Source organism: Lithobates pipiens, unplaced genomic scaffold (genome assembly GCF_037356315.1).
Source record: "Lithobates pipiens isolate NorthernLeopardFrog02 unplaced genomic scaffold, aLitPip1_a1.2 Scaffold_19, whole genome shotgun sequence".
In the NCBI taxonomy this organism is placed as follows: domain Eukaryota; kingdom Metazoa; phylum Chordata; class Amphibia; order Anura; family Ranidae; genus Lithobates; species Lithobates pipiens.
Window position 1 is genome coordinate 586,634,338 of NW_027507764.1, and position 11,504 is coordinate 586,645,841.

Genomic DNA, 11,504 nt, shown 5'->3' on the forward strand with positions numbered 1-11,504 from the left:
CTGCCTGACACACTGCTTCCTGCCTGTCCCTATACAAATTGGCAAAAAAGAGTAGGCTGGAACGATTAGCTGGAACAGCTCTTTTGTGGACCTGATAGTAACAGCTAATGATGATGATGATGATGATGATGAAGAAAGACTAATCTGGCTGAGCTGTCCCTAAAATAGCAGCATACAGCGCTCTGTCCCTTTATCTAAACTGACAAAAGAAACTCAGGCTGCTGACCTAACACCTATACCAGTCCTGAAAAGAACTTTTGTGTACCAAATAGCTAGCGTTTTCTCTGTCCCTACTCCACACAGGATCCTTTCCCTACAGTGACAGAAGAAAGAATGTAAAATGGCCACCGGATCGGGTGTATTTATAGGTTAGGGGGAATGTCCAAGTGTCCATGAGCTGTCATGTCTCAATTGGTTGTCCTGTAACACATGATAAACGTGTCACGAAAGGTTAAAGTTCTTGTATACATTAAACACGTAAGTCCGCCGGGGCGAACGACGGAAAAAGGCGTTCGAACCCGCGGACGGCGAAAGTCGGAAATTCGCCGCGAAACGACCGCCGGGCGAACCGTTCGGCCATCACTACTTAGGGGATTAAACTTTGATGGGGGAGGGTTCTTTTAGGATGCCCACTTGATCAGTAGAAATCTTCAGGGACTCAACTATATACATCGTTTGTACCACATTCTCTTTAATAAACTTTATTGTGATAAAAAAAAAAAAAACTATATACATCCGGTATATACACACTTCTTCTCTTCTACCTCCTGCACAGACTTATTTGTAGAACTACAACTCCCAGGACCCGCTAGCACTGACAGGGTGGTCTGACAAGAGCGTAATCAGACCATAGCAACTGCCCTTTGCAGGCAGGGACCGCGGGCCCCTTTAGTGCTGTAGCGCAAACAGAGGTCTGTGGCTACTTCTCCCAGTACCACCTCTTCAGGCACTGCCAGCCTGCCTGGCTGCAGCTGCCCCTTTTCACTAGCCCTTCTGGCTACTTCTCCACAGTCCTCCCAGACTGGCTCTGCATCCATCCCAGACTGCTTGCACCCAGTCCCTTCAGGCATGCCTCCCTGTCCTCTGACTGTAACACTCCCCAGACCTTCCTTCCTGGAGATTTTCCCGGCAGCGTCCTCCTGCTGTCCTCTACTTGCTCTCATGCCTCCCGGTCTGGATCCCTCCATGTGTCATGAGAAGGGATCCCTTCTGCACCCGAGCCCAGGCCCGAGGTCCCCCCTCCCCCCCAGACTAGGGGGCTACTCTCAAAGGCTCTGACAGTCTAACACTACATCTCCATCCTCCACCCAAACCCCATACTGCCCCAGCTGGGCTGACCTTGAGTATTTGAGGGGGGGCTGCCCCCTACCAATCCATCTGTTAGGGATTGGTCAATGCCCTCAGAACACTAAAGCCAGCTAGCTTCTCTTAGACCCCTCCCAACTGCTTCTGGAACCTTCTCCAAGTTTCCAGCAAGCAGGGAGGAGGCAACAGAGTTTCTGCTGCTGAGTCATCCAGCCTACCTGAGTCACTCACTCTGACCCAGATTAACACACAGGCTTGCAAGCCTGACAATTAACCTACTCTAACAACTAAAACCTTATCTCTAGCAACGCTAGGGGGTGCTACACTTGTACTGAATCCTGCTAGCAGCTTGTTTAACCACTCAGGTCCCTAGCAGTCCCACACTATGGTTACACCGCTGGGGTCCTAAAGAACTACAGGGCTCCCCCCCGGGGCTGCCTTCCAGCACCGCATCTACCTAAATCCCAAACAGATACAGTGCCAAGCACATCTTGTCTGCCATCAGAGAGATCTTGCCAGCCATAAGGCTTGGTCATGGAGTCCAACCAAACATGCAAGAATACACAGCGGCATAGGAGTGTATGCACAACGGTGTGCACGTGGATGCACGGGCGCGTCCACCGCAGCCTATTTAACCACCTCAGCTCCGCAAGGTTTTACCCCCAGGTAATTTTTTGCTATTCAGCATTGCGCTACTTTAACTGCTTTCCGACTGTACGTGATCCTGTACTTGCAGGTCTGTGCCGCGCACAAGTGTCACTGGTGCCCCGTTCCCACTGTGATTGGACACAGCAGGAGCCAATCAGCGGGTCCAGCGGACCCAATGTCTGCCGGAGCCCACTTATCGTTCTCGATAAACAAGACAGATCACCGTTCTGTTAGTAGTGAAGATAGAGATCCTGTGTTTCTGGTAAGCAAGAACACGGATCTCTGTCTTCCCACAGTTAGCAAGCACCCCCTAGGGACACATTTAACCCTTTGATCACCCCTGATATTAACCGATTCCCTGTCAGTGTCATTAATACAGTGACAGTGCATATTTTTAGCACTGATCACTGTAATGCTGTGTACAAAAACAAATGTTCGATGTGAAATCATCGGAAATTACCACCGTGTGTAGGCTCCATCAGACATTTGTTGTTGGAATTTCTGACAACAAACATTTGAGAGCTGGAACAAAATCCGTTCTCGTAAATTTCCGAGCGTGTGTAGACAATTCCGATGCACATGTGACTAGGAACTATAGACTATGGGACTGTTGACTATGGGACTAGGAACTATTAAATATGAACTATGGGACTAGTAACTATGCACTATGGACTATGGGCTATAGGACTAGGAGCTATGGTACTATGAACTATAGGACTATGGTCTTTGAACTATGGGACTAGGACCTATGAGACTATGGGACTATGGTATTATGAACTATGGGACTAGGGTTTATGAAGTATGGGACTAGGAACTATGGCACTATGGACTATGGGACTATGAACTTTGGGCTATGGGCTATGGGACTATGAACTATGAGACTATGGGCTATGGGACTAGGAACTATGGGACTATGGAGTATGGGACTATGAAATATGGGACTATGAACTTTGGACAATGGGCTATGGGACTAGGAACTATGGGACTAGGAACTATGGACTAGGGACTATGAGACTATGGGCTACTATGAACTATAGAACTAGGAACTATGGGACTATGGACTATAAACTAGGGGACTAGGACCTATGGGAAATGGGCTATGGGGCTATGGACTATAAACTATAGGACTAGGAAATATGAACTATGGGACTATGTAGTATGGGACTATTAACTATGGGGACTATGAACTATGGGGACTATGAGCTATGGGACTATGGGCTATGGGACTATGGGCTAGGGGACTCTGGACTATGAACTATGTAACTAGGAACTATGGGACTATGAACTATGGGACTATGAACTTTGGACAATGGGCTATGGGACTATGAACTATAGAACTAGGAACTATGGGACTATGGACTATAAACTAGGGGACTAAGACCTATGGGGCTATGAACTATGGACTATGGGAAATGGGCTATGGGGCTATGGACTAGGAACTATAGGACTAGGAAATATGAACTATGGGACTATGCAGTATGGGACTATGAACTATGGGGACTATGAACTATGGGACTATGCAGTATGGGACTATGAACTATGGGGACTATGAACTATGGGACTAATGGACTATGAACTAAGTAACTAGGAACTATGGACTATGAACTATGGGACTTTGGAACAGTGGACAATGAGCTATTAAATATGAACTATGGGCCTAGGAACTCTGGGACTATAAACTATGGGACTATGGGCTATGGGACTCTGGGCTATGAATTATGGGACTAATGGACTATGAACTATATAACTAGGAACTGTGGACTATGAACTATGAGACTATGAAATATGGACTATGGGCCTAGGAACTATGGGACTAGGGACTATGAACTATGGGACAATAGACTATGAACTATGGGACTATGGAACAGTGGACTATGAACTATGAGACTATGAAATGTGGCCTATGGGCCTAGGAACTATGAACTATGGGACTATAGACTATAAACCATGGGACTTGGGACTAGGAACTATGAACTATGGGACTATGGATTATGGAAAATGAACTATGGGACTAGGAACTATGGGACTATGAACTATGAGACCATGGACTATGAGACTGGATTGTGTGACTAAGAACTATGGACTATGCATAGTGCAGCCATTGTGCACTACCCATTCCAAACAATGGAGTTTGGGAGCTCGCAGAGGACATTACAAACAGACGGAAGAACACAGTAGGAGACAATGTTATGAATAGTGGAGGACCATTGGGTAATGGAAGGGTATGGATAATTTTTGGAGAATAAGGATATCATTTAGTGTCACCTCCACAACCAACATCAATGCACGATGTGTCAGCATTCCCTCAGCAAAGCGCCCCTGGGGGAACCGTCCATGTTTCTCTGGATATTCCAGCATAGCAGGGTCTGCCACCATGTAGTGGGGTCTGTCACCATGTAATTGGGTCTGTCACCATGTAGTGGGGGATGTCACCATGTAGTGGGGGATGTCACCATGTAGCGGGGTCTGTCACCATGTAGTGGGGTCTGTCTCCATGTAGTGGGGTCTGTCACCATGTAGCGGGGGATGTCACCATGTAGCGGGGTCTGTCACCATGTAATGGGGTCTGTCTCCATGTAGTGGGGTCTGTCACCATGTAGCGGGGTCTGTCACCATGTAGTGGGGTCTGTCTCCATGTAGTGGGGTCTGTCACCATGTAGCGGGGTCTGTCACCATGTAGTGGGGTCTGTCTCCATGTAGTGGGGTCTGTCACCATGTAGCGGGGGATGTCACCATGTAGTGGGGTCTGTCACCATGTAGTGGGGGATGTCACCATGTAGCGTGGTCTGTCACCATGTAGTGGGGTCTGTCTCCATGTAGTGGGGTCTGTCACCATGTAGCGGGGGATGTCACCATGTAGCGGGGTCTGTCACCATGTAGTGGGGTCTGTCTCCATATAGTGGGGTCTGTCACCATGTAGCGAGGTCTGTCACCATGTAATTGGGTCTGTCACCATGTAGTGGGGGATGTCACCATGTAGTGGGGTCTGTCACCATGTAGCGGGGTCTGTCACCATGTAATTGGGTCTGTCACCATGTAGTGGGGGATTTCACCATGTAGTGGGGTCTGTCACCATGTAGTGGGGTCTGTCACCATGTAGCGGGGTCTGTCACCATGTAGTGGGGTCTGTCTCCATGTAGTGGGGTCTGTCACCATGTAGCGGGGGATGTCACCATGTAGCGGGGTCTGTCACCATGTAGTGGGGTCTGTCTCCATGTAGTGGGGTCTGTCACCATGTAGTGGGGTCTGTCTCCATGTAGCGGGGTCTGTCTCCATGTAGTGGGGTCTGTCACCATGTAGCGGGGGATGTCACCATGTAGTGGGGTCTGTCACCATGTAGCGTGGTGTCCCGTGTTCTATATTTATCCCCGCTGTCAGCTTGTGTACGCAGAGCAGGTGCGCGGTGCGTGTCAGAGAGAACAATAGAAGTGTAGACAGAGCGTATATCACACATGTCAGCAGATCACTGGCCCAGCTGCCGCGGTCTCACGTGCCGCCTTCTCGCCGTGGTGAAAGTCGTTCTGTAGAGAGAAAATTAGGCCAGAGTGATGAAAAGCGTCATTTGCTCCTCTATTTTTATTTTTTTTATCAAAGCTCAGACAGCCGCACGCTACTAAAACAGGATGAAAGTGCCGCTACAATGAGGAGTTAGGCAAGGGTTAGATGTGCGCTCCTCTGAAAAGCCATTGGAATTTGGATCATTTTTCAGAGGCAATTGATAGGGGGTGTGGAGGTGATTTCATGGCTCCCTACCGCCTGTTTGAACCCCATTTTTGCCAAACACACCACAACCGCATTCTCTTACATTCAACATGTTGGATTATTTTTGCCACAGCTGTGAAGCAAAGCATTGTGACCACAACGTGTGACCCCCCCCCCCCCCTTCACTGTCATTGCAGCTTAAGGGGGGCAGTTAGGGGGGTGCTTAATAGAAATGGCCTTGCGGTTCGCCCGCCGGTCGGTTTGCAGCGAATTTTGCTTGTTCGCGATTCGCCAAACCGGTGGACTTCTGGCGCTGTTCTCGGCGGCCATATTTGTTTACATTGTGAAGAACTTTGAACCATGATGACACATCCATCATGGGGTACAGGACAGCCAATGGAGACATTTCAGCACATGGACAATTGGACATTCCCCCTAACTTATAAATAGACCAGATCTGGCGGCCATTTTACATTCTGTCTTTTATCAGTGTAGGGAGAGGTTGCTGTGTGGAGCAGGGACAGTCAGTTTAATCACTAGCAATTACTATTAGGTCCACAAAAGTCCTTTTAAGGACTGGTATAGGTGTACAGTATATAGGGTTGTACACGTATAATATACTTTCTTTCAAATATAGAAAGCCTATTATACCTGACTGCTGAGCTGATTGCTGCCCGATTCTGCAGCTGTCTTTTATCAGTGTAGGGACTGAGGGACAGTTTGGTGTTTGGAGCAGGGACAGTCTGCAAATCACTAGCTACTAGGTCCACAAAGGTCCTTTTAAGGACTGGTATAGGTGTACAGTATATAGGGTTGCACACGTATAACATGCTTTCTTTCAAATATAGAAAGCATATTATAGTGCACTGCATGTAGTGCTGCTGACCGATTCTGCAGCTGTCGTTTCTCAGTGTAGGGAGGGACAGTTTGGTTTTTGGAGCCGGGACACTCTGCAATTCACTAGCTACTAGCTAGCTACTATTAGGTCCACAAAGGTCCTTTTAAGGACTGGTATAGGTGTACTATTTGGTGTGCAGTACATAGGGGTGTAATACACGTATAAAATACTTGCACATATAGAAAGCATAGTATAGTGCATTTCCACTGTGCAGCATTGTGACTGCTGAGCGGTTCTGCAGCGATACTACAAAGAGTGACAAACGCAATTAAAAAAAAGTATTATAACTGGTGTGATAGACCAGTGGCCCCCAAAAACGACAGATTGAAGCGGGGTGTTATATACCTTCTTCCACATACATACTGCACTTCTCTAGAGACTTTTGTCACAGGGTCATTTAAAAAATGACAGGCAGAGGAAGAGGCAGGCCCTTCCGCAGGGGTGGTAGGGGTAGGGCAGGAGCAACAGACTTGAGCCAAAGTGGCAAATTGCAGAAGGTGCGTGCGATTACGTCAAAGGACGCACCAGACTTGGTTGAGTGGCTCACTCAGCCTTACTCTTCTGCACCCTCCTCATCCTCTCGATCTGCACCCTCTTCTTCACTCTCTGCTGTGTGCACCCCCAAAGACACTACCACCAACACCACCACCACCACCATATACCTTCCGCTTGAGTCACAGGAATTATTTTCCGATCCATATCAAGAGGACATTTCTGATGCGCAGCCACTCTTGGTATTGGATCAGTAAGAGGAGGTAGCAACAATCACTACTCAGCAGTCTGACGACAGTACCCAGATCAGCCCAAGGAGGAGGTTGGTCCCCGGTGTTGCTGCCTACTCCGAGATCTCTACTTATAGCGGTGGGGAAGGTGACGTCGATGATGACGTGTCTAGTGATGTCACGTGGGTGCCCACAAGAGAGGAAGAGGAGGGGAGTTCAGAGGGAGATATGGACCAGCAGATATGGAGGAGAAGCAGGCGGAACTTACATTGCACAGGAGGGACAAAGCAGACTTCTAATGTATCAGGAGCGAGTCATCGACCATGTACGGTCACATCTGGCGCTCCCAGGACGCCGGCACATGGCTCCGCAGTGTGGGCTTTTTTTAACGTGTCCGCTGCTGACAATAGCGTTGCCATCTGCAATCTTTGCAGTCAACGCATTAGTCGCGGTAAGCCCAACACTCACCTAGGGACGACCGCCTTAAGAAGGCACAGGAGCAGCCATCACCGAGCCGAGTGGGAGCAACAGAACCCACAAAGCCACACTGCAGGCTCTCACCGTCCAGCCTCGTCTTCTACTTCTCCTTCTCCTCTCTCCTCACAATTGTCCTCCACTCCACCTTCCATCACACCAAGCTCACGTTTTTCTGGAAAAAGGCAGGCTTCCGTGGGCCTAATGTTCGAGCGTAAAAAAATGATGACGCCGGATAACCCTCTTGCCCAACGGTTGACGGCTGGCTTGTCAGAACTCATAGCCCACCAACTACTGCCATATAAACTGGTGGACTCGGAGGCCTTTCGCAAATTTGTGGCCATTGGAACACCACAATGGAAGGTCCCAGGAAGGAAGTATTTCTCAGAGAAGGGCATCCCAGAGCTATATGGCCATGTTCAGCGGCAAGTGAATGTATCTCTGGCACACAGTGTCGGTGCCAAGATACATCTGACCACAGACACGTGGTCTAGCAAACACGGGCAGGGAAGGTATATCACTTTTACTGCCCACTGGGTGAACCTTCTGACGGCCGTCAAGCATGTAACCCGTGGCACCCGTGTAGATTTGGTTTTACCGCCACGGATTGCATGCAGGCCTGACTCTTCTTCTCCTCCTCCTCCTACTCCATCCTCCTCCCTCTCCTCCTCGGCTGACTCCTCGTTTCCTGCTGCTAGCGTCTCTTCCGCTGCGCCGCCCAAGCTCCCCAGAACCTATTTGACATGCCAGGTGAGACGTTGACATGCTGTGCTGCGTCTGTTGTGCCTGGAAGCCAAGAGCCACACTGGCCCGGCACGCCTTTCAGCTTTGCGTTCACAGGCAGATCAGTGGCTAACACCGCTCAATTTGACAGTTGGTAAAGTGGTGTGTAACAATGGTGCCAATCTGCTTAGTGCATTGAAACAGGGTAAAATCACGCACGTGCCATGCATGGCACACGTCTTAAACTTGGTCGTGCAGCGATTCCTTGTCAAATACCCTGGGGTCCAGGACATCTTGCGGCAGGCAAGGAAAATCTCGGCCCATTTCAGAAGATCTTACACAGCCATGGCTCGCCTTGCTGACATTCAGCGGCGACACAATCTGCCAGTCAGATGTCTTATTTGCGATTGCCCGACGCGATGGAACTCAACCTTCTATATGGTTGATAGGCTGCTCCAGCAGAAACGTGCAGTTTACGACTACCTGTACGAACTCTGCGGCAGAACAGGTTCTGGGGAGCTTGTTTTTTTTTTCACTGCGCCAGTGGCTGCTTATGCGTGACGCATGCAGACTTCTGCGGCCATTTGAGGAGATCACCAAACTGGTCAGTCGCAGCCATGGCGCCATCAGTGACATTGTACCTTATGCCTTCTTTATGGAGCGTGCATTGCGTCGTGTCATTGATCAAGCCATGGAGGAGCAGGAAGATGAGGAAGTTGCAATGCTGGATGAATTCCCGGGGGGGGGCTACTCTATCTGAGACAAGTCAACAACAGGAGTCTGAAGAGGAGTCAGAGGAGGATGGTGCTGGGGCGGATGAGGAGGAGCAAGAAGAGCATGCTTTAAACCTTTCTGGGATCCCTGTTGTTGTGCGTGGATGGGGAGAGGAGAACAAGGAGGACGACATTATCCTGGATGATGAGCAGGAGCCAGGCCACCACACCACTTCCAGTTTAGTGCAAATGGGGGCCTTCATGTTCCAGTGTTTTAACAGGGACCCCCGTATAAAAAGCATAAAGGTCAAGGACCAGTACTGGGTGGCAACGTACTTAGACCCCCGGTACAAACACAAAATGGCGGAAATGTTACCGCCGTCACAGAGGGCTGTCAGAATGGAGCACTTCCAGGCCTTGCTTCAAGAAATGCTGCATTCTGCTTTTGCGTGCGCTGGCAGAGGAGGAATTCCCACTCCCAGAAAAAGAGTTGCGGGTACCAATCCAACAAGAGCCACACCGACCCGGCACAGTGGTGTAGTGGTTAGCACTCTCACCAAGCAGTAAGAAGGGTCACTGGTTCAAATCCCAACCACGACACTACCCGCCTGGAGTTTGCATGTTCTCCCTGTGCCTGCGTGGGTTTCCTCTGGGTACTCCGGTTTCCTCCCACACTCCAAAGACATGCAGGTAGGTTAATTGGCTTCTGTCCAAAATTGGCCCTAGTATATGAATGGGGACCTTAGATTGTGGGCTTCTTGAGGGTAGGGACCAATGTGAGTGTGCAATGTACAGGGTTAGGGGTAGACACTCACTCAGGTTGAACTGGATGGACTGGTGTCTTTATTCAACCTTACTAACTATGAAACTATGAAAATATGAAACAGCGCCTGCAAGAAGAGGGCAGTTTGAAGATGTGTTGGTGACTTCTGATAGGAGGTCATTCTTTCAGCCAACCCATCGACAGGTGTCATCCGGATCCAGCATCAGAAAAAGCCTAGACCGACAGGTGTCCGACTACATCGGGTTAACGGCCGATGTGGATGCTCTGAGGAGTGATGAACCCCTGGACTACTGGGTGGGCAGGCTTGACCTCTGGCCAGAGCTTGCCCAATTTGCAATGGAACTGTTGGCTTGCCCCTCATCCAGTGTCCTGTCCGAAAGGACGTTCAGCGCAGCAGGGGGGGTCGTGACCGATAAGCGCACTCGCCTAGCTCACGACAGTGCTAAAAATGAATGAGGCATGGATCTCGGAGGAATTCAACACATGTGATCAGTAGACCATGTATATGCATAACTCTATAAACGATTTATTTAATCGAGCACACGGACCTTTTTTATACCTTTGGCTCACTTCCTTGTACAAAAAAAGCACACCGTACTATATGCTCGTACCCTCCTGTTTTAAGAGGTTGAGCGGTGTCATATTTTTGGGTCCCGTAGCAAGTTGCTGGTATCAGTGCTGGTGTCAGTGCTCTCTATCTCGGTGCTGGTGTCAGTGCTCTCTCTCTATCTCAGTGCTGGTGTGGTCTCAGTGCTCTCTATCACGGTGCTGGTGTCAGTGCTCTCTATCATGGTGCTGGTGTGGTGTCAGGGCTCTCTATCTCACTGCTGGTCTCAGTGCTCTCTATCACGGTGCTGGTGTCAGTGCTCTCTATCACGGTGTTGGTGTCAGTGCTCTCTATCACGGTGCAGGTGTGGTGTCAGTGCTCTCTATCTCGGTGCTGGTGTCAGTGCTCTCTATCTCAGTGCAGGTGTCAGTGCTCTCTATCACAGTGCTGGTGTCAGTGCTCTCTATCACAGTGCTGGTGTGGTGTCAGTGCTCTCTATCTCAGTGCTGGTATCAGTGCTCTCTATCTCGGTGCTGGTGTCAGTGCTCTCTATCACGGTGCGTGTGTCAGTGCTCTCTATCACGGTGCTGGTGTCAGTGCTCTCTATCTCGGTGCTGGTGTCAGTGCTCTCTATCACGGTGCTGGTGTCAGTGCTCTCTATCATGGTGCTGGTGTCAGTGCTCTCTATCACGGTGCTGCTGTCAGTGCTCAGTTTCTATCGTGGTGCTGGTGTCAGTGTTCAGTCTCTATCACGGTGCTGGTGTCAGTGTTATATCTCAGTGCTGGTGTCAGTGAGGGAGATAGCAGCAAAGAAGCAAATCAGCAGGCAGTGCCAGCACCATGGCTGAGGATCAGCACTGGACTGGCCCCTCCGCACCACCGCAGTGGAGCCCTGAATAAGTGGGGGTAAGGGCCGGGCAGAGGGAGGGGCTCAAGCACAGGTTGGCACGCTGGTACACTGGCACAGGACTGAGCTGCCCTGACTGTG